This window comes from Oryctolagus cuniculus, chromosome 10 (assembly GCF_051225735.1).
Source record: "Oryctolagus cuniculus isolate XC-2025 breed Fujian yellow rabbit chromosome 10, ASM5122573v1, whole genome shotgun sequence".
Taxonomy (NCBI): domain Eukaryota; kingdom Metazoa; phylum Chordata; class Mammalia; order Lagomorpha; family Leporidae; genus Oryctolagus; species Oryctolagus cuniculus.
In genome coordinates this window covers 63,748,331-63,770,653 of record NC_142876.1, presented here as the reverse complement: position 1 = coordinate 63,770,653, position 22,323 = coordinate 63,748,331, and positions in this window count along the sequence as shown.

The following is a 22,323-nucleotide window of genomic DNA, read 5'->3' as shown; positions in this document are numbered from 1 at the left end:
TGTGGCACAGTGGGTTAACGCCCTGGCCTGAAGCGCCAGCATCCCATATGGTCACCAGTTCGAGTCCCGGCTGCTCTTCTTCTGATCCAGCTCTCTGCTATGGCCTGGGGTAGCAGTGGAAGATGGCCCAAGTCCTTCGGCCCTGCACCCACATGGGAGACCCGGAAGAAGCTCCTGGCTCTTGCCTTTGGATCAGTGCAACTCCAGCCATTGCAACCATCTGGGGAGTGAATCAGCAGATAGAAAACCTCTCTCTCTGTCTCTACCTCTCTCTGTAACTCTGTCTTTCAAATAAATAAAATAAATCTTAAAAAAAGAAGGCCATGGGAGAATGAAAACTGATGATCCAAACTGATAGTTTGTAGAGTCCCCAAGCCTCATTTTGCTGAAGGTTGGCACACAAACAGAGGGGTATGATAATGGTAAAGGACAAGGATCATTCACAATTAACAGTGTGACAATGCCACATTTTATGGCTTTTATGCTCCTCAAACAGCCACCTATGTAGATATTGTCTTTATTTTATGGATGAGACAATTGAGAGTCAGGAGTTTGAATAACTTGTTCAAGGTCACACTGCTAAAAGCAGTAGAGGCAGTTTGAATACAACTTTCCTTCCTCCAAAACCCATTCCTTTCCCACCATGTTTCCTTGTTTGTTTGCACTTCTGGTGCTGAAGAAAAGATGTAAAATTATAATTTAGGAATCATTAATGACCACATGAAATATGAGGAACTCACTACCTACTGCTTGGAACAAAATGTTCTCATTCCAAATGCAATGTTCATATCAAAAGACAAAGAGACTGATCTATATCGAGACCTGTGACAGCTCTGGGATGTGTCAATCAGGCTAGGCTGGGCAACAAGTCCCACTTACACAATCAAGCACTTTGCCTTGGAAAAGAGATCTCCCGAAAGAGTAATCAATACTTGCCTGTGGAGTAGTGACAGGTGCACACTGGTGACTTTCCGTTCCTACGAATTGTGGGGTCATCATCATGGTAGCTTTAGGATTTTGTTACAGAAACCTGTGGAGGGAAAACTCCCTTCATTCAAACAGGCACCGGAGACAGTGGAGGATCCAAGCATTTTATTAACACCAGCAGGCTCAGCTGGAATCATTTCCTGAGACCTGAGCAACAATCCCAAGTTTCTCACAATATTTATAGGTTCATCAGCATCATACCTTAACTGTTACAGCATTGGTGGGTTTAAATTGCAGCCTGTATGACTTAGGACTATACTTCCAAAGGTCGGCGGGTCCAGTATGTTTGTAAAAGAGATGCCAGGGGCAGATTTATTAGGACAGATTTATGACTGGAGTCTACAGATGCAGAACTTCCCTCCCTAGACACGATAACCGTGGGCAGCTGTTGCACTAGTTCAGTGGGAGCAGCCACTTTTCAAGGTTTGTGTTGGAGGGAGGGTCCGCTTTTCTTTCTTTGTCTCTGAGTGCAGCCATATTTCTTCTACAATTTCGTGTGTCATTGCTCACTTTCCAACTTTTGCTGCTAACTGGAAAGTCGTCACTTGGACCCATTAAACTGGGAGAATTGTTGTCTCCAACAAGAACCTTCCTGTTTCCTGCTTTCCATCCTTGCATTTCAATCTGCAAGGCGTGGCCTCCACCTAAACTAGACTGAGATATTTTTAGGTAGTAATTAGACCGGTGTCACCTGAATTATTTTAGCTGATGACAGGTAGGTGCTCATAGAGCTTAATGAGAATATTTGATGCCCACTTTGATCCTTTTGTTTCATTTGCTGCCATATCCATAATGCAGTCAGTCACGTCAGAAATACCTATTTTTTGTGCCTAGTGGAAATAGACAAGAAGGCCACGGTAAGTACAACGCCCTTAGAAACATTAACTCAAGACTCTCAACCAGTGGTGGCTCAGTAGCCTTGACCCAAGTCCACCTTAATCTTGAGAAGGAAATCCAGCCCACATATCCTGTGAGCTCTGGGCATCTTTGTGTTCTCACAGGAACTAAACCTTTTTGGGTGCTTATTTATATGCTTCTTTTTCTGTTCTGAAGTGATTTTGTCTTGATGTCTCAAAAGGAGGAGGGATGAGACCAGAGATGATGGTGTTAATGCAAATTTGAATAACCAGTTTACTCAAGTTTAGCGTCTTTGCCTTTCCAAACTCAACTCTATTTAAATATGAATGCTTTATTTCCTTACTAAGATAAGAATTTGTGCATGCTGTTCTTATCATTAGCCATGGTTTGGGGCCAAGCAGAAACATAGCCTGGTGTCATTATCATTCTAAAAACACCTTCTTCTTCTTTAAGGTTCCTGGTAATTTTTACAATATATATTCACATCACAGCCCATTCAAGACTGGTAAAATATTCTTTCATCTAAATAGATGTAGTAGTAGGGAAAAAAGGGTGGTAGGGGGATAAGGCAGAAAATCTAGTCTGAAAAAGTTCTCAAACCTTATATTTCAGTAAGTTAGGCCATATTCATTCATACATTCATTTTTTATTCATGCATTTAGCAAATATTTATTGAGTATCCTTAATATATATGCTAGACTTCACTTATGATTTGAGCCATGTATTTGTAGATATATGAGCAGGATATGATGTTTTAAATTACTAATGCTATTTTATAGCCTTATGTGTGCATTATCTTCATTGTTTTACCATTGGAGCAATTAGCTTAATATTCCCATACACATGCAATCAAGAAAATCTCCCCTTCAGAGAAAAGAAGCTTCATCCAACCAGTCATTTAAAAATGACAATCCAGTGTGTTAAAAATGCTAGTGATTCTTATTAGGGAGGCAAAAGCAAACATCAAGGCTATGAAGAGCAAACAATATTATCAGGAAGATGAATATTTCATCTATAGTTGTTTGTTTTCTAGGTCTTGTAGATGTGGTCAGAGCTTGTGTACATGGCTGGCTATTTAGACTAATGGGCTTAACAGGCAGTGTTCGTACTCTAATCAACTAAATCCTGTGTGAGTAACCCTTAGGCTTCTGCACTGCAGGCTGTCAGCACAGTAGTCTATTGAACACAATGTTCCCAAGCTTCTCCAGTGTCTATAAACTGCCCTGTGTTGACTTTTCTAACCAAAGGCTTCCCCACGGTGAGTATTGTCACAAAAAGACAATTCTGAACAAGAGGAGGGAACTTAAATTAGGCAGCCTAGTGGGATACAGTGCTTTTGTTGAACTTGAGTTGTGAAATCAATTCAATATGGCATGACCAACATAGAATGGGGTGGAACAGAACAGACTGGAAAGAAAAATAGAAAGTGTCTGAATGATGTCAAAGGCATGTCATATGGTAAGTATTGTTTGAGTGAAAACCTTTTCCTTAAAATACATTTTTCTACTCTCTCTCTCTCTCTCCTGAATTTTCTGGTTTTCATAAACATAGAATTATTTTTTACTGTTAATTTTTAAAAAGATTTATATATTTTAAGGCAGAGAGAGAGAGAGAGAGAGAGAGAGGGATCTTCCATTCACTGGTTCACTCCCCAACTCCCCAAATGGTGGTCTCAGTCAGAGCTAGACCAGGCCAAACCAGGAGCCAAGAACTCCATTCAGGTCTCCCATTTGGGTGAAGGAGGCCCTTCTGCTGCTTTCTGAGGAGCATTAGCAGGGAGCTGGATCAGAAGTGGAGCAGCTGGGACTTGAATTGGTGCCCATAAGGGATGCCAGCATTGTGGGTGGTGGCTTAACCTGCTGTGCCACAATGCTGGCCCTGAATTATTTTATTTTAAAACAAAATCTCTTCTGATCCCAATAATTCCCCAACTACTCTCCTAATTCTTCCATATTTCTGCAAGCAAATTTCCTGAAAGTGGTAGACACACATCCTTATTTCAGTCCTTCCATTGTCTGATGACTGCCCTACCCTGGGCTTTCAAATACACCATTCCAGCAACACTGCTGTTGTCAAAAATGTGGTATAGATACATGATGGAACACTATTCCACCATAAAAAGAATGAAATCTTGTCTTCTGAAACAAAATGGCTGCTACTGGAGACCATTATGCTTAGCAAAATAAGCATAAGTGTTTTTTTCTGATTTGTGATAGCTAACAAAGAGAGAAAAAATCCTGAATATATAAGAGTGATATATCTTGTGATTTGATTATTGTTGATAGCCTGGGTCTATATTCCTGTGGAACAGTGGTCTTTCTACCTTGTACTTGTGGAGCATTGTATGTAGCCTGTGATTATAAAGTGAACTAAAAGTATTAAGGGAGAGCAGTATCATTATATTCTTAGAATTTTGTCTATGAAGTACATGAAACCTGTTTTTATTATATGAATTAAAAATACATTAAAAATGCCACCAATGGTGGCCCCCGTTGCAGCACAGAGGGTTAAGCTGCCATCAATGATGCTGGCATCCCAAATGGGACTCCAGTTTGTGTCCTGGCTGCTCCACTTCTAGTCCAGCTCTCTGCTGGTGGCCTGGGAAAGCAATGGATATTGGCATAAGTATGTGGGCCCCTGCCACCCATGTGGCAGACCTGGATGGGGATTCTGACTCCTGGGCTTAGGCCTGGCCCAGCCCTGGCTATTGTGTTCATCTGGAAAATAAACCAGTGGATGGAAGAATTCTCTCTCTCTCTCTCTCTAACTCTGTCTCTCAAATAAATGGAAAATCTTTAAAAATGTTACCAATGACAGTCAAATCTCCAAATTTGATGGTGAATTCTCAGTTCTCATCTTATTTCATTGATCAACAGCACTAAATGTAGATATTCATTCTCTCCTCTTGAGACCCCTCTTCTTATCCATTTCGTTGCTACTACCACCTTTTCTATCCCCCAGAGCATTGTACTAGTCTTCTAAACGGTCTCCCTGCTTCTGCCTTTTACCCTCCATCCCCGTTCCAGTCTTCTATACTCTGTTCTCAACATAATGGTTCAAGGATCTCATGTCTCTGATGAAAACCCTCCATTGACACCCATGTCATTCAGGGTTAAAGCCAGTATCTTCACAGTACCTTCCTGGAAGCCCCTCCCCTCCTACAGGTGCTCAACTTGTGCCTTCATTTCTAAGTCCCAACTCAAATCCACCATTCCTGGTAAGTCCTCTCTGAATACCTGATCTAAACTTTCACACACACACACACACAGAGACACACATACACACACTCTGTTAAAAGACAAACTTACAAAAAAATTAAAGATCTCATTGGCTTCAGTGTGCAATTCTAAAATTGAACAATATCTCATTCTATAAAATCAATTGGGTGCTCCAACGGGCTCAGAAGAAGAGGTTGGCTTTAGGGGCAGAAAATGCTGAAGGAAGCAGAAGGATACAACACCAAGTGATCATTCCAAAGTTACTTTCCTTATAAGGTTAAAGCAGTGATTTCCTTGAAATGCCAGCTCAAGGAAAGCAAGCCTCCTCTGATTGGTTGTCAGGTTCAAAATGCAGTTTGAGTTTGTCACTTAGTACAGGTAAATCCATTCTGTCGTGAACTCTTTTTTCTGGGACCTAGTACAAGAACTGAGTCTAAAACATGGAGCTCCCATAAATTTTGTTTACCAGACATTTTTACTATCTAAGCACTACACAGGCTTATATTTAATTTGGGTTTCTTATGGTTCTTGCCCATGAAAATTTAAACTCTACTTAGACTTTTGTCTGTTTTGTCCACTTCTTTGCCTACAATAGATGAGAACACCTACAGATATTGCTGAATTTGAACAAATAAACTAGGTAGCATGTAAATGTATGGAGGGTCTTCAAAACATGCATGAAGATGCATATTTTGAAAAAACTGAATAGATTTCAAAAAATATTTTGCACTAAATGAATTTATCTTAAACATTTTTTTATTTGAAAGGCAGAGAAGACATACAGACAGATACTCCATCCACTGCTTCACTCCCCCTATGGCCCATAGCAGCCAAGCTGGACCAAGCTGAAGCCAGGAGCTGGAAGTTCAATCCCATGTGGGTTGACAGAGATCCAACTACTTGAGCCGTCATCCTCTGCTACCTCACAGGTTGTGCGTTGTTGGGAAACTAGGACTCCAGATGCTCCAGTATGGAATACAAGCATTCCTAGGAACTGATTATCTGCTGTGCCAGATGTCCAACTCAAACTCATTTTTTAATTCTATTTTTCCATAAACATTTAGAAGTCCTCTTGTATTTTTCAATAAAAGTTGTGACCCGAAGGTCTCTGGTACTTGAGCTATGATCCAGATGAACTTGGCTTCAAATACAGCACCAAGCAGAGCCTTCAAATATATTATCCACACTAGTGCCCTTGAAATTTCCTCAGGCCAGGGAGGCCTTTTCTGTATCACACATTTCTTAAATGACATAATTTAATCTTCCTTTAAAGACAGTTCATCAATAAAATATGAAGTAGTCATTAAAATGATGCTATGGGAGAATATTTAATGTCATGAGTGATAATCCTAATACCGCATTAATTGAAAAAGAAGTTGGTAGCTCCATTTTGAAAAAAAAGTATGTATAGTGCTCCACAGTTTTTGAGGAGTAATAAATGATATGTAATTAATTTTTTCTATATTAAATCATATTGATCTATAAGCCTCTGTTTGCCAAGGTGAGGGAAAGTACAGCATCTATCATGTATTTTGGCTCTTTTTCCACTGCAGGACAGGGAACTCAGGTGGCCCAGGAAACTGGCCGCTCCTCATCTGTCCTGGTCAGTGCTGCAGGCTCCTCCCTGAGTTCATGTATTCATCAAAGCAGGCATTGGAAGAGCTGACCATGTGCCCTCAGGGACAGGTCCATATCCAGGTCATCATGGTCAGCAAGAGGCTGCCATGGTCCCCACATCAACATCTCCTCCTCAGTTGCCTGTAGAATAAGTACAGAACTCTATCCCTCATGGGACTGCATACTTAGCCTCCCATCTGTGTCCTGACCCAACAGCTTTCATGGCTGAGTAGCCACCTTGGGCTATTGGTGTGAGGCTGGCAGAACAATTCTTCTCACATTTTTTTTTTTTTTCAAAATAGAAGGGATGGTTTAGCTGAGGAGGATCCATTGCAGCTAAAATGCAGAATTTTTTAAAAAATTCATGCACGACATCAGTAAGATGGACTTGGAAGCTTCAGTGTCTTCTTCCTCCCTCTGGAGACACACAAAGTCAACAATATACGGATTAAAACATTTTTCTGAGAACTCCAGAGAGCAACTGAGAAACTACAGCACCCACGTCAAGGTAAGAACAAGAAATGATATCAGTAAAAAGGAAAAAAAGCACAGTGTTATGCCCATCCTTGCCTCTCCCCCTACCTGTCATAGTATGGCGCAACCAAGAGGAGACCCTTTATATCAGTTTCTCCCCCAAAACAGAAAGTAAATGTACAAATGGTCAATAAGCATTGAAAATATGCTCAACATCACTAATCATCAGAGAAATGCAAATAAAAAGCACAAACAGATACAACCTCATGCCCACAAAGTGGCGACTATGAAAACAAAACAGAAAATAACAAGGTTGGTGAGGATGTAGAGAAACTTGAACCATTGAACACTGTTGGTGGAGTATAAAATGATGCCATCATCATGGAAAACAATATGGTGATTTCTTTAAAAGTGAATCAAGAATATCAAATAATCAAAAAATCTCACTTCTGGCTACATATCTGAGAGAATTGAAAACAGTGTCACAAAGAGACATTAGCACAGGCATGTTCCTTGCAGCACCATTCACACAATATCAAGCAGTGGAGATGACCAAACTTTCCATTTACAAATGAATGGCTAATCAAACTGTAAATCATACAATCAATGGGATACGGGAGAGGGAGGGGAAAAAAACTCATGGACAATCCATATCATGAAAAAAATTGTGCAGAGATTTTAAATTTTTTGCACCAAAATAAACGTTTCTTTAATTCCATTTTCCATGAACATTTTGAAGTACCTTTCTGACACATGTAACAACAAAGATGAACCTTGAGGGTATGACGCTAAGTGAAATAAAGCAGTGAATAGTGCATGATCCCACTTACCTGAGCTATGTTAGTAAAGCAGTCAGATTCATAGAAGCAGAAAGCAGAAGGGTGGTGTTGCCAGGTATTGGGAAGAAAGCAAAATGGTGAGTTGTTAGTAGGTATAGATTTTCAGTTTCCCAAGATGGAACATGTTCTGGAGATCTGCTTTACGACACTGTGAATGTAACTAGCACTACTGAACTGTACACTTAAAAATGGTTATGGTGGAAAATGTAATGTTATTTATATCTTACCACAGTAAAAGAATCCCAACCGCTCTATCTTCAAGAAATCGACATTGATTTGTAGTTTCTGTTTTGAAAGCAGATAGAGAATGGGGGCAGGTGTTTTCTGAAACATTCTCATGTTCAACTCTTCTTTATCAGTTGCTGGTTACTTTCCAATTGCTTCTCCTCAGTGTCTATATCTTTTGTAGTCACTGAGGTATCTGTCATCAATATCCACAATCCAGCTCCCAGCCACGTCAGGTTTCTGTGTCGATTTCTGGGAGAATAAGATAAGGTTTGATCTTAATTCTGGACATCTTGCGCATAAAGAAAACAAAAGCAGATGTTACCTTGAAGGGATTGCAAGTATCGGCAGGTGCACCTCCCTTCAGGTGGCTTTCCACAGAGCCTCAGGGGACCTGGAGCTGCCAGAAGACCAGGGAGGCATAATGAGGTCTCAGGAACCATCCTCCTGCTTGTGCAAGGTGGGTGACTGCAGCTGCTTGTCATTTTGCTCTGCAGTCACCATCTATATATCTCACGGTGCTAATGCCTATGTTAGGGGAGCCAATGCAAATACCAAGCCCTTTCCCAAATACGCTGAATGGGTCCCTTCGTTTGTGCTGACAGCCTCCAGACTTCTCCTGTGGTAGGGGAGCCTGGTATACTTGGTGTAACCTTTTATTTATTTATTTATTTTGACAGGGCAGAGTTAGACAGTGAGAGAGAGACAGAGAGAAAGGTCTTCCTTCTGTTGGTTCACTCCCCAAATGGCCGCTACGGCCGGCTCTGCGCAGATCTGAAGCCAGGAGCCAGGTGCCTCTTTCTGGTCTCCCATGTGGGTGCAGGGACCCAAGCACTTGGGCCATTCTCTGCTGCCCTCCCAGGCCACAGCAGAGAGCTGGACTGGAAGAGGAGCAACCGGGACTAGAACCCGGAGTGCCGGTTCTGCAGGCGGAGGATTAGCCAAGTGAGCCACGGCGCCAGCTGTAACCTGCTCTTTAACTCATTTTCGCTCCCCCAGGGAAGGACAGCCTTGCCAAGAAGGCTAAATTCAGAGGAGATTGAATTGGTTTGCTGTAAGGGCAATTTCTAGTGATTTGTTCAGGCACCAGAGTATGCCACTTGGATTTCTTTCCCAAGTTATACATGTTAGTCTACAGGGACTATACCTCACTCTCCTGATGATACCATCCTGGAGTTTATGTGCCCTTCTGAAGAAACCCTGCTTTAGTAGATTTTTGGAGGAACTCAAGCTGGTTAGAAAGCTTCAAGAGTAGGGTTAACCATTTTTAAGAAAGCGCATACTTGTATATCAGACTCACAGTTTGGGATCTAACCACACATTGGCATGTTTTTTTTCTGCTACATCCAGGTGATGCTTACAAAATATTTTCTTCTTAAAACTGTTTATCCCTTATATGAATCATTTACCTTTCTCTACATCTGTCTCCACTAAAAACGGACACAGACACAACATGGTTTATCTTTTAGTAACTTTCACTGCACATTGCCTACCTACAGCTTCTCAGTTTCACAACCTGAGTATTTTAGTTGGAAGATATTAAAGCCCTGGGGCCGGCACTGTGGCACAATGGGTTAAAGCCCTGGTCTGCAGTGCCGGCATCCCATATGGGTGCTGGTTTGAGACCTGGCTGCTCTACTTCCGGTCCAGCTCTCTGGTATGGCCTGGGAAAGCAGTAGAAGATGGCCCAAGTCCTTGGGCCCCTGCACTTATGTGGGAGACCTGGAAGAAGTTCCTGGCTCCTGGCTTCCGTCAGCTCAGCTCTGGCCATTGCAGCCATTTGGAGAGTGAACCAGTGGATGGAAGACCTCTTTGTCTCTCTCTGGCTGCGGCTCTCTCTGTAACTCTTTCAAATAAATAAATCTTACTAAAAATATATTAAAATCCTGAAATGAAGCTATGATCTGGGTGTCCATATATAATAAGGGCACTGAGGTGTCCATTCCTGACCTATTCAGTCCACGCCTCCTCCACACAGACAGGGCCAGAACCAGAACATTCCCTCATTCCTTCATTTTTAAATACCCACTTGGAGAACTCACAAGTATGGTTGCAGCCTGATGCTCAGGGTTAAAGGGCAGAGTGAGAGTGGGGTCTGGATGTTAATTAGGAGCAGAGTTAAGGTTATTTAAGTTTTTAAAAGTAAAGTTTCAGGAGTGAGAGCTGGGAGAGACATCTAGGGGTAGGGTGAGTGTGGGATGATGGGAGGACAGAGGTTGCAGGTATTAGGAGAAATACGTAGCCTGAGACCAGCTTGTGCATAAGTTGGACCTTTAGCTAGATAGAAGAGCTAGGTTCTTTCTCCCTCCATCCTGTCCTTTTACCTCCCATTCACTGGGTTTCCCCAACTTTACTCTCAGCAAAGAAAGAGGGTGTTTATGGGGAGAGAGAGAGAGAGAGAAAGAGAGAGAGTTGGACAAAACACATACATCCCTGCACAGATTGCCTGGACAATGTTGGAAGCTGTGGCTCAGAGAGCACAAGCCCAGTTGCTTCAAGGCCAGGCGAGGAGCCTCAGTAAGTGAAGTGTTCACTCCCGCCCACCATGGGAGGACTATGAAAAACGAGCCAATGTGCTCTGCCTATAATGCTGTTCAATTTTTAAATAAACCTCTGTGTTAAACAAACAAAATATATCTGTGGGCTGCCCATTTTCAGACTCTGTAGAGTCTCCATAGCATCCTTCAAACAACCAGCAAGTAGCAGGGAACCAAGAATGGTCCCCCTCCCTATTAAAAGAAATTCCAGAGCAAACTCACAGGTTGCACACTGTAGTTAATGTGCAGGTATCTGGAACGCTGGTCCACACATAGTGAGTTCTTAGTAAAGGTTCACAGGAGATCTGAATGTCATCACCAAATGGTGCTTCTGTGCGCTCCAGGTCTAATCCCTATAAACACCTAAACACAATACAATTTGAATGTTGGTGCAAGAAATGCTAACTGGGTCCTGACCCAAGGATGGGTAGATCTCAATGTTGCATGAGGGATCCAAGATCCTGAAGAAGGAAGGTTGTGGCCCCTGCTTGTGTGCCTGTGTGTGATGTCCATAGGTGATAAAGGTTAAGAGGGTGCTGCCTACCCAGAGGCCCAGAGAACTCTGCAAAGCTCACCACCTGATCAATTGGGTTCCCATAAAGTAAGTCATCATATTAACACTGAATTGTACATGGGGAACAAAGAAGAACCAAAGAAATGAAGTTGAGTCATCTCAGCTTATATACATGTCAACTCTTTCAGTAACCAACAACTTGGTTTGAACTCCTAAGTGCCAGGCATGATCTGGGTGTGGGATTAGCTGGCAAAGACAAGACATAGGGAGGCGAGCGAGGAATAAGAAAAAATTCTCAAGAAGCACAGTCTTGTCCACTGGTCAAGTGCTTTGTTCCCTGCACACTAAGCATACGGAGCCCCCTTGCCCTTACCAAATCTCTACACTATGAAGTTGCTTACTGCAAGCATCTGGGACTCTCTGAAGGATTATTTTCTAACGTTAAGGACACACTTGCTGTGAGTTCTCTCACTGGGCAAGGTGGGGAAGCTAGGACGATAAACTCTTGGAGCAGCTCTCTAACAGTGACAAATGAGCAACTGGTAGATAAAACACTAAGTGCCCCCACCCCCGGCCAGGCTAACTCTTAGGTATGTTCTAGGCTCCCTCCCAGTGGCTTGAGGACTTCAGGAGCTTTCTTCCTGTCCTTTCCTTGGGTTTACCTCCCAGATAAATTACTTGTACTCAAATCCTTTTGCAGGGTCTCCTCCTGAACATATTCCTTAGATTTTCTTCCTGAAGTTTCAGTCACACAATTCCATTCTACCACTATATGTTACATCTTCTGGTTTAGAAAATCTGTTAATCACATACCTGGACACTTCAAAAATAGAAAAATTGCAGGGCTGGCACTGTGGTGCAGCCAACTAAGCTGCAGCTTGCAATGACTTTGTCCCACATTGGGCAGCTATTTTGAGTCCTGGCTGCTCCCCTTCTCATCCAGCTTCATGCTAATGCACTTGGGAAAGCAGTTGAAGATGTTCAGAGCACTTGTGAGACCTGGATGGAGCTCCTGGCTCCCAGCTTTGTCTGATCCAGCCCTGGCTGTTGAAGTCATTTGGAGAATGAACCAGCAAATGGAAGATCAATCTATCTCTATCAAATAACGAAAATAAATGTTTTTAAAATGAACAAATTTGATTAAAAGATAAGTTTATTTGTGTGCAAAATGGTTGGAATACATGCATCTTTTGTTATAATACGCATTTTGAATGACCTTTTGGAATATTTCTCATATTCATGAATTTCACAAAATTTTGAAACCAAAATAAATTGTGTTTCATGAACTCTGAAGCAGCCTCATGTATAGGTCACTTATGCTACCTACCAAAGAGAAATTTTTGTTTGGAACCAATGAAAGCTTCCCCATCCCACCTGACAAAGAGAGAAGATTATTGCAAATTTCTATTTTATAAGAAATTTCCTTTGTAGTTTAGTTTCTAGAGACAGAGTCTGGTTTGTTCTGGTCGGTACCTAGGACTGTAGGGAATTTTCTAGCACAAAGGTCGAGGCTCTTCTCCAGCCACGGAGAACAGTGCTGGGTTAACAAGCCCCATCGGGCTGGCCCTCCTCGGCCCTCACTCCTGTCAGCCTGCGCCTCGCTCAGACGGCCGCTGCCACCAAGCACTGTGCTTACAGAGTATCCTTGAAGGCAAAAGAACAAAACAAAACAAAAAAATGCATCAACTTGGTTCCAGACAGCCTAGAAAAAAGTATACATATGGGATCCAATAGGGAAAAAAGATAAACAATGAGCTTCAGAATTTGCTTAGTGTCATGTTACTTGTCTCCCCAAAGTCTTGATTTTAGCCAGACTTCCCCCAGGCCAGTTTGAAATAAGGACATTTTGAACTGTTGAATCATAACCAAGATGCATAAAGAGGCTGCTGACACGCTCTTCCTGCATTGTATGCAAGGGAGAGTGGGGAAAAAATACATTTTCAAAGCAGCTTTGTGTAACTGCAGCACAAATCTTTATAAAAATCCAGCTAAATATAGTTGACTAAGTGCCTTGTCCCGTAAGAATTTTATACATCAGAGAAAACACAAAGGCAGAGAGAAACACACACAGATGCCTGGACACCTGGCCTAGGATACTGTTTTCTCAGATGCACAGATTAACCAGCAGCACCTTGCACAGTCCTCTCGCAAAATGTAAAGTAATCTGCAGCGGGCACCTGCTTGGCATCCTTAGACCGGCTGGAGCATCCAGACTGCTCTGCCTTCACAGGGGACCCTGAGAGTCTATCTCACTGCAGTGCACTTGGAAAAGACAGGAGCAGGGGGTTTTAAGAACAGCGACTTGGCAATTTCAGCCCCTGAGAGAAGAAAAAGAAGACGATTACAGAAAAAAGACTCCTGGTTTTCGTTAAAATACAATTACCCCATAACAAGATGCAATATGCTGAGAACTTGCAAAAGCAAATGTGGAATTTTGCTATAAATTAATTACGAGTAACCAAAACCATCAAAAAGTACTAAAACACTGGAAACAGTCAAATATGTAGCACAAGAATTCTAGGAGGGTATGCTAAAAATTTCTTGGAAAAATGGAATTACAAGATAAGAGGGCCAGCTAATCCTCCGCCTTGCTGCGCTGGCACACCGGGTTCTAGTCCCGGTCGGGGCGCCGGATTCTGTCCCGGTTGCCCCTCTTCCAGGACAGCTCTCTGCTGTGGCCAGGGAGTGCAGTGGAGGATGGCCCAAGTGCTTGGGCCCTGCACCCCATGGGAGACCAGGACAAGTACCTGGCTCCTGCCATCGGATCAGTGCGGTGCACCGGCCGCAGCACGCCAGCCGCGGTGGCCATTGGAGGGTGAACCAACAGCAAAGGAAGACCTTTCTCTCTGTCTCTCTCTCTCTCTCACTGTCCACTCTGCCTGTCAAAAAAAAAAAAATAGAAGATAAGAGTATTCTGGGGCAAAAAATTGAAATCTTTGCTGCGGTAGTTCTTGAAAAAGTTCATGGAAAATGCATATTATTAAAAACTAGGCATTGATTGATTTTTTTATTTGAGAGGCAGAATTATAGACAGAGAGAGAGAGAGAGAGACAGAGAGAGAGTTCTTCCATCTCCTGGTTCGCTACCCAAGTGGCCACAATGGCCGGAGCTGGGTCAGTCTGAAGTCAGGAGCCAAGAGCTTCTTCATACATTTGGGCCATCCTCCACTGCTTTCCCAGGCCAGCAGCAGAGAGGAGCAGCTGGAACACGAGCCCGTGGCCATATGGGATGCCGGCACAGCAGGTAGAGGCTTAACCCACTGTGCCACAGCACCAGCTTCCTCAAACAATTATTGCACCAAGATAAACTCCTCTTTTAATTCCATTTTTCCAAAATTTTTGAAATTTCCTTGTATTTCATCTTGTTTGAAACCATCATATACCAGTCTTCAGAAAACCATTATATAAATTTATGAAACAAGTAAAAATTAAAGATAAATCAATACATTAAAATGTATTTATGTACATCAAAAACATGGTAAGACCCTATCACTGAGGCTTTTTTCAAAAAGGTAAAAGTCGACTCAACTTAGCAAAGATAACCACAAACTTACTAGGGTCTGAATATTGTAGGTAGTCTCTTCATGCCTCAATTTCTTCATCTATAAAATGGGATAATCATAGCTCTGACCTCCTGAGGTTGTCATGAAGATTAAATGAGTTAATAAGTGCAGAACATTTGGCATAGTAACAAAGTGAACACTATAGGAAGGTACTTCAAAAGGTTTGTAGAAAAATTGAATTAAGTTTACTTTAGTCCAAAATTCCAAAAACCATAGTTTTTTTTTTCATAAACATGTGTTTTCTGTGAATTTTCTGAAGACCCTCCCTATATACTAGCTGTGAACAGCAACACCATCATCATCACCAGTGTTAATGCACTCTGCCCTAGGAGAGATAGAAAGCTGAGGTAGGCCCAGTCCCGCCCAAGTACGACTTGGCTGTTGTTAAGCAAATACAAAAGTAACTAACACAGAGCCACACACGGAAGTCCCCCTTGGCAGACAGCACACCCAATGCAGAACCAGATTGGATAAGCAAAATTAAGTCAGGGAGGGTGCTCAGCTGGAATCCCTCACTTGACCCTGTCAATCAAGGCTGCAGCTGGCTCAGGTGTGACGACTCAGAGATGGCATTCAAGCTTGGGACTTCATGAGAATGGGAAAGGGGAGATGTTTAGAATGAACAAACCCACACTTTGTAATGAGAACAGTATGCCCCTGTGCACCGTGGGTGACAAAGGGTATGGCAGAACAGGTCTCCAGGCCGCTGTGAACCAGGGTCCTACTCATCAGCTTGCAGCCTCTTCTGTGGTCTCCAGGCACTCTCACACCAGAGCACTCAGGGCTGGCCACAGATGGTTTTCAGATCGTGCTTTTTAAATTGTTGTTTATGTGAGAGGCAGGGACACACACACAGAGAGAAAGAGATAGACAGATAGAGATCTATCTGCTGGTTCATTCCCTAAATGCCCACAACAGCAGGAGCTGGGCCAGGAGCCAGGAGCCAGGACCTCAATCTGGTTCTCCCATGTGGTGGCAGGGACCAAGGCACTAAAGCCATTCCCTGTTGCCTCGCAAGGTGCAGATGAGGAGGATTCTGGTGTTGAAAGCAGAGCTGGGACATGAAGCAGGCATCTTGATATGGGATGAAGGCATCCCAGTTGTGTTGTAACTGCTGTGCCAAACACCCGCACCTCGCTTTCCTTTTTTTAATCCAGAAATGGCTGCCTATGCACACCTCAGCTTTGCCTCCACTCGAACACCCGACAAGTGTCTCTGGTCTCAAGTGTCTTCCGTCTGCAGGATGATAGTCACTGTCCTTGTCACTGTGTTTTACACTTGCTGCAGCCAGAGAAGCATCACATAGATTGTACAATGAGGGCAGGGCGTAAGCCACACTATTTCAGAGATGAGAGCAAAACAGGTGCATGGGTTGGTATACAGGGCAGAGGTTGGACTACAGCTCAGGAAAGGGGAGGAAATGGCGTTGTGAAGATGGAGGAGAGGTAATACAGGAAGGAGAGGAACATTCTAGATGCTGATTGCTCCATGGGAGTTCTCTGCTGGACATTTAGGACCGTGCACAGGGACATGATAAATATTCAGGGTCTGAATAAATGAATGAGTCAAAGGAAGGACCCATGCAAGGTGCCGTGGTGACTGAGGGCGAGGCAGATTTTCACACTTCAGTTGCTCTGTTCTGACGCTAATAAGAAAGTCAAGCTGGAGAGCAGCAGGGCCATTTTAAGTCTGTCTCTGTGGTGCTTCCCAGTGATGCACTGACTATTTTTAATGTCTAGGTGTCTGCTTTAAATTTAACCGGAATCTGTACTTTCCTCCCCAAATGTCAGTCTTCTTTCCCTTCCTGTTCTGTTCCGTTGTCTCCCCTCCTTGTCCATTTCACTCTGAAAACACCTACTTTGTATGACTTCCTTTATAAAGCAATTATAGTTTTGATTTATAAAAACTGAAGCACGGAATCTATGCAGTCGTGTATTAGCAGCCATAATTTCCTAACAGACGTGATTGACGGTTCCAAACAATGAGACCAAGATGGCTCTTTCTTGCCCTTCAAACCGCTGTCTTAAAGTCAGCCAAGTGGAACATGCTCCCAGCTTACATGGTCTGCGAGGTTGGAGACGGCGTCGTGGTTACAAATCTGCATGTCATATGCAATATTGCATTTACAAGAGACTTGGAAAAGGTCACTGCATTTTCTCTGCTCTTCTAAGGCTACCCTCTTTATTTATTAAAGTGTTTGGGCTACAGATTAGCTTTCTAACTTTATTAATGTCTTGCCTGCCTTGAAACCAAAACCAGACTTGGAGAAAAACAAAAAAATGATTGGCTTACATTACTGCATATTCAAAAGTGGAATCTTTAAAAGTCGTTTCAATTAGGAATTTTATCTCTGTCTTGGCAGAAAATAATTGCTAGCCAAGAAGAAAGATCAATAAGAAGCTGGAAGTTAAAGTCTTTTGGGGTAGATGGTTGGTATAGTGATTAGGCCACTGCTTGAGGTACCCTTATCCCATATGGGAGTGCCCTGGGCCAAGTCTCCATGCCACTTCCGGTTCCAGCTTCCTGTTAATGCACACTCTGGGAGGCAGCAGGTGACAGCTCAAGTAATTGAGTTCCTGCCACCCAGGTGGGAGACCTGCATGAAGTTGGGGCTCCTGACTTCAGTCTGACGCAGCCCTGCCTGTTGTGGGCATCTGGGGTGTGAACTAGCAGGTAGACAGCATTTCTCTCTTTGTCTCTCCTCTGCACTCTCTGCACTTCAAATACATGAAATAAAGTTTTTGATGTCTTGACATAGGGAAATATTAGACAAAATTTTCACCTCAAGCCTTAGAAACACAAAATTCATTTTTTAAGGATTCAGAGCTCTGAAAAAACTGTAATGAATAATTTAATAATAGCTGTTGAGGTTTCCACATTTTTAAAACCATCGCAGTCGAATTATGGGCATCTTTTTTTGGAAGAAACTCCCTGTAAGCAGAGAAGGCGGCTCCACTGAGAGCCCAGAGGCAGGTTTGTTCCTTTCCTGGACCAGCTGACTTACTAGAGCCTGAGTCACTGGAAGCCTCCAGCCCCTGGCAGCCAAGCAGGTCAGCCACTGGGAGGGGTGACTGGGGCTTCCTCTCTGTGCTGGCCTTGGAGCCGCAGGGAAGGGACCTGTGGCTGGGGCGGCGCTCAGTTCTCCAGGTCTGCCGCGCAGAGAAGGGCCCTGGAGTCTTCCCGTCTCCCCTCGGATTCACAGGCACCCGTGGAAGGACTCGCGGACCCACGCAGCTTTCATTTTTTCCCTCCTTCCCCATAGTCTTCTCTTTTTCCTTCTCTCCCTCCTTCCCTCCCTCCTTCTTTTCCCTCCCTCCTTCCCTCCGGCTATCCCTTCGTCCCTCAAGTTTATCAAATCTATTCTAATCACACCATTCATATAAAAATATATTCTCGTTGCCGAAGTTTCAAAAATAAGCCGATATCCAGATCTTCCCCTGCCGGTCCACAGTGGCGGCCTCTCCTGCTCTGAGGTAGTCACGTGCTGGCCGTGTGGCCCTCCTCCAGGGCTCCTGCTACAGGCTCCACACCCCAGGTGTGTGCAGCTTTGTGCGTGTGTTAAATCTCCGAGTGTGTTATACTCTACATATGTGCTACGATTTGCTATTTTGAAATATATTCACATTCCATTAAGTCTCAGATGGGAATAGGGTATACAGAACAATAGCACAATAAAGGACAGTACATGCAACACCCAGCGTGAGAATTAGAATCCAATTTTTGATGTGGAAGCTCCTAGTTCCTTTCCATTCTTGTGCATTCAAATTTTGTGTTGATCATTTCTATATCTATAGTTCTTTCACATGAGTTTTATCCCTAAAGAAAATGTTACATAGTTTTCCACATTTTTGCACTTTCTGTAAATAGGATTAAATCTCTCTCGTTCTCTCTCTCTCTCTCTCTCTCTCTCACACACACACACACACACACACACACACACAGAGCAAGCGATCGAGAGAGTGAGAGCGAGAATATAATGCACTCACTTTCCCTGTTCCTTGCTAGCCTATTGTATGGGATTACATCATTACCGATGTATTCTATTATTGTCTGTACTTTAGGTTACTTCCAAGTTCTTGCTCTCTGGCTTTCTATACATATCCCTTGGAGTACAGATATAAAAACTGGCCTTGGGCGTTTACTTAGAATTGCCTGGCAATGGGTATGCATGTGTTCAACTTAGGAGACAATGACAGGCTATTTTGAAGAGTAGCCACACCCAGTGACTCTCTGACAAGAGTATACAGGGTTCTGGTTGCTCCATGTCCTGTCTAATACATTGATGTTCTCGGCTTTTTAAATTTTTGGCAATCAGGTGGCTGTGGATTAGCACCTCATTGCTTTAATTTTCATTTTCCTGATTGCTTCCTCTATGAAGGGCCTATTCAAGTTTTCAGTCCCTTTCTCTAGATGGTTATTTGTCTTTTTGGAAGGAGAACATTCTAAGATTTCTTTATAAAACCATTGTACTAACCCTCATATACATGTGCTGCGAATATCTTCTTCTAGTTTTAATATATCTTTCCACTTTCTCATTTCTTAATTTTAGTGTAGCTGTGTAGCAAGTGGGTAGCACAGCAGTCGAATTGCTGCATGGGATACCTGTATCTCATATCCAAGTGTCTGGTTCAAGTCCTATCTACTCCACTTCTAATGCAGCTTCTTGCTAATATACACCCTGGGGAAACCAGCTGATAGTCCAAACACTTGGATTTCTGCCACCCACATGGGAGACCCTGATTGAGTTCCAGGCTCCTGGTTTCAGCCTGGCACAGCCTTAGATGTTGGGGGCATTTGGGGAGTGAACCAGTAGATAGAAAATCTCTCTCTCTCTCTCTTCTCCCTCTCCCTCCCCTCCCCCTCCCCCTAACCCCCTCACCCTCTCCCTTCTCCTTTCCCCTCTCCCATTTTCCATCTCTCTGTCTTTCAAATAAAATGAAAAACAATTTTTAAAATTAATGTAGTCAAATATATCAATATTTCCCTTTTAAACTGGTGATATTTTATCTGTTCTTAAGAGCTCTTTCCTTTCCTTGAAATTAGGAAGGGAGTGTCCTTTGTCTTGTATCAATTTATGCCTTCGACTTCCACATTTAAGTTGTTCATCCACCTAGAGTCTTTTTTGACTGATGAAAAACAAGATTCAATTTGCACTGTTTCCATTTGGACAATCACTTGACACAGCTCTATTTATTGAAAAGGCTAAGCTTTCCTACTGCTCTGCAAAGCCAGCTTAGCCATAACTCAAGTGCTCACATCCACATCCATGTGAGTGTATTCCTGGGCTTGGTATTTTGTTCTATTTGATGACTTTTCCTGATCAAATACCACTCGGTCTTAATTGCTACAGGCTTATAGGAAGTGCTGATATTTAGTAGGGCAAATTTCCTACTTTATTATTTTATCACAGGAGTATTTTATGACTTTGTTTATTCTTCATTTTAGATTCATTTTTCCAAATTCCACCAAAAGAAATCAAAAATGAAAGCTTTTGATTTGGCTGAATGCATTGCACCTGTTGAATATATTAGGGGTTAAAAAATCATCTTATGTCATTAAGTACACCAATTGATAGACATTTCATGGAGCTCCATTTATTTTGGCCTGATTTAGCATCTCTGCCATGTCTGTATTGTTTTCATTTTTTTCAGATTTCTGTTATATTTATTTCACTAGAGCTTATGTTTCAATGGTTTAAAATGAGTACTTTGGGTCAGAATTTGGTTTAGTGGTTACTGTGCCATGTGGGATGTGCACATGCCAAATTGGAGTACCTGATCTGAGTCCCACTTCTGCTTCCTCTCCAGTTTCCTGCTAATGAGTATCCTGGGTCCCTGCCACCCACATGGGAGACCTGGATGGAGTTCTGTGCAGCTGGCTTCAGCCTGGCCCAACCCTGGCTTTCGTTGGCATTTGGGAAATGAATCTGTGGATGGAAAATCTTTCTATCTCTGCACCTTTCAAATAAAGTGGGGAAATTATATTTTATTGTCTTCTATTTGTTACTAATGTATGGACATTCAATTGGCTTTTATCTTGCTTTTGTGCCAATAATCTTCTTAAATTCTCATATCAACTGTAAAAATGTATCTGGAGATTTTTGAGTTCTGTATGTGGACAATAATATTATTTGCAAGTAATGATATTGTTTTCTTTTTTTATAATGCTTGTAAGCTTTATTTCTTTTTATGGCCTTATTATATTAGTTAGAATCTTGACTACAATGTTTAATAAATTGGTGGTAATAACCATGTTGTTCATCATTCTAAGGGAAATGCATTTGTGATAATGTTTCAAACATTCCTCTAATAAATAATCAAAATCAACCAGGCTGTGGGAGGAACTCAAATGGTATGCAAAGAGACAATTGAGCCTATCAGTAACACAATGGATAATATTAAATGTACAGAAAGAGGCCAGGGACAAAACTAACCTAGTGACTTTAGAAAACAGTAACTTGATTATTTTTTAAAAACTAAAGATCAAAAGAAATGCACACTAATCTTGTATTCAGTAGTACATTGGTTTTTCAGAGGGATATGGGTTAGAGACCCTGAATGTATTTTATGTGTAAACATGGGTTGAGAAAACAACTAAACATAGGTGTATTATGAGAGCCAAGTGTCTTCTTGTCAAAGAAAGAAGTTACAAATGCAGAAAGGAAAGAGAAGGCTAGAGTGAGCACTGGGGTGTTGGACTGGAATCTAAAGTATCAGTATGAACTTCGCTTTTTAGTATATGCAAACAGATACAGAAACATCAATGCAGCCTTTGCACATTTGCAACCTTTCTTTTTTTATCATATTAACCAGACTTATTTAATGCAGTATATGTGCTCGTTGTAATACCGGAAATCTGTGCATATCTGGTTGCGTTTATGATTTCTGTGATTCTTCCTCAGTGTCTGTGTGTGTGCACGTACTGATTATTTTAAAATGTGAGCCTGTATTTTACAGATGTTTTTTCGATGGATATCCTTTGAAGACTGAGTTGAAGGTGGGTTTTCGCGGAGTTTTGTATCTGTGTCTTCCAGTTGATGGGGTTCCTTCTCAATCCTGGATCACTTGAATTTATGTTACTGGTTTAGGGTTGTTGAGCCAACCTAGTATTATGAATGCAGACTGAAAGTATGTGAGGTCTAGTTTGTGGTTATAAGATATATAAGATATGGGAGTGTACCAAGATGTGAGCTAGGCACATGCCTTCTCTGCGCAGATGGGAGGGTCTATTTCTGGGTCGCCTTTACAGTGGAGATTCAGCCCTTTAATCTGGTAGATTTACGCAGCGCTAGCTTTATCCTTACATGTGTCTATATATCCCCTAGGAGAGACGTCTTCTGTACTTACACACCTAACACACACATAGGGGTGATATGCACACAAGGGAAGATACACACACACACAGGAAGGACACACACACACACAAACAGGCAGGGACACATGCCCTCACTATAACAGCCCACGTTCTGCTCCATTTACCTCCTTGGGTTCCC